Source organism: Malania oleifera, chromosome 3 (assembly GCF_029873635.1).
Source record: "Malania oleifera isolate guangnan ecotype guangnan chromosome 3, ASM2987363v1, whole genome shotgun sequence".
Taxonomy (NCBI): domain Eukaryota; kingdom Viridiplantae; phylum Streptophyta; class Magnoliopsida; order Santalales; family Ximeniaceae; genus Malania; species Malania oleifera.
In genome coordinates, this window is record NC_080419.1 from 21081305 (window position 1) to 21083492 (window position 2188).

Consider the following 2188-nt stretch of genomic DNA (forward strand, 5'->3'; position numbering starts at 1 on the left):
GTGAATTAGTCTTTTTACACCTTGCTTTTGTCTCCTCAACAAATGATATCATGGCATCCTCAAGTGACATCTTCTTCTCACCTTGATGACTATCAAGTCCTGAAGGAGGTTGAAGCACATTCCTTGTATTTCCATAAGACAAATTCTCATGATTCGAAGCCCTAGATGGTAATATTGTGGCAAAGGTTCACCATGATAATTGTAGTTCCGATTGTTGATATATTAAACCTGTTCATGACTTGTTCCATTGCTCGGATTTGTCCTACTTGTAGCTACCACATATTCTGCACTTTGTGGTATCCTTTGGGTTGTCAAAGCTGAAATCTGATGGGATTGAGAAGCGACTTGAGCTGAAAGTGCAGCAAATGGCTCCAAATCATGAATTCCAGCAACTTTCTTAGCCATAGTTCTTTTAGTTGGCCATTGATAGTTATTTGAGGCCATTTCTTCCAAAAGAGCAGTAGCACCTTCAGGTGTCTTTGACATCAAAGTTCCCCCAGATGCAGCATCAACTAAAGTCTACGTTTGCCCATTCAATCCTTTATAAAACATTTGAATTTGCAACCAATCCGGCAATCCATGTTGTGGGCAGCGTCGAATCAAATCCTTATACCTTTCTCATGCTTCATAGAGTGATTTAAAATCATGTTGCTTGAATTGACCAATCTCACTCTTGAGTTGAGCTGTTTTTGCAGGTGGAAAGAATTTAGCCAAAAAATTTTCAGCCATGTCCTGTCAACTAGTGATACTCCCAGGTTATAAAGACTATAGCCAACCTCTTGCTTTGTCCCTCAAAGAGAAAGGGAATAATCTCAGTTTAATGGTGTCTTGAGTAACACCATTGATCTTCATAGTGTCACAAATCCCCAGAAACATTACTAGATGGATATTGGGATCATCAAGTGGTGATCCACTGAATTGGGTCTGCTGCACCATGCTGATTAATGCAGGTTTGAGCTCAAAAGTGTTGGCATTAATGGGCTGGCGTCTGATACCCGAATAGTTGTCATTCACAACTGGCCATACATAATCGTTTAAGGCTCGTGGCTGCCCATTATCTTGTCCATTCTCCCTAGCTAGTACCCTCTTTTTCCTTAGTGCTCTAAGCGTTCTTTCAATCTCCGGATCAAAAGGAATAATTGCACGTATTCTAGCACTGCACATCCAACATAAAAAACATACCAAAAATACAGAAAAAAATAATAAAATAAAATAAAAAGAAAAGAAATAAATAAAAATATAAAAATAAAATTCTAAATTAAAACCAAGATTACTTTGTATCGATATTGGCAAAAATAAGAAAAACTCAATCCTCAGCAACGACACCAAAAACTTGATCGATGCAAACTACAAGTGCACATTATCGTAGTTTTATAATTAATGATGTGTAGAGTATCGTCCTCAGGGATTGATGTCTTAATTTTACCAAGTACCGAATTTATAATAACCTTGATTTTATTTCGAAAAATTAATAATTTTAGATTGCGAAATTTAAATAAAGCTACTTTAAATAAACTATTCAAGAGAATTTAAAACTAGATGCCGCGTATCAAATTACTGATGGTGAAAACTTCTAGGAAGCCGATTTTACTTAGTTTCTCACTATGCTTTACTCATCTAGCTAATTCGAATTCATATTCTCTATTTGTTAGCAAATCACCAATTTTTCTAAAAGCCTCTTTCGATAGTCAATTAGAACTTATTCTTGTTTATTATTTAACAAACGATTATGCAAATTAATAACGCAAGAACGCAATAAGACCTTAGATTTTTAATGCTATGTAGGTTTATACAAGTCTTTCGATCTTTATATTTACCTACGCTGAATTATCCCAGATCTATCCTATAATCCCCCCTTTTGGTAGCAAATCACAAGATTAATGTCATCTAATTAATGACAAGTTAATTAAAAGCATTAAGTGTAGAATAACTCAAACAAACATTAATGAAAACTACTTCAGATTAGCATCAAAGAGCAAGCATAGTTCGAAACTGGTTACATCGTTTTCCTAGAATACAAAAATTTAGTTCATTCCAAAAATTAAATTCAACATAACAGATTTCACCATATTTTCTTCTATTTGGAGCATACAGAAAAAATCAACACTCGTAGTACTGTTGTCGCTTGCCAAACACCCTAAGCATCGACCGTGCGCCACATTCTTGTTCCGAAAAGATTTGAAATTTC

The 2188-nt window shown here is 35.2% G+C and overlaps 1 non-coding gene across 1 annotated transcript; it reads left to right on the forward strand.

The window, feature by feature from the left end:
- The first annotated feature begins 574 nt into the window (after positions 1-574).
- LOC131152565 (small nucleolar RNA R71) lies at positions 575-681 on the forward strand. The gene has a single exon (XR_009136056.1). It is a non-coding gene; the product is annotated as a small nucleolar RNA R71 (small nucleolar RNA).
- The last annotated feature ends 1507 nt before the right edge of the window (positions 682-2188 follow it).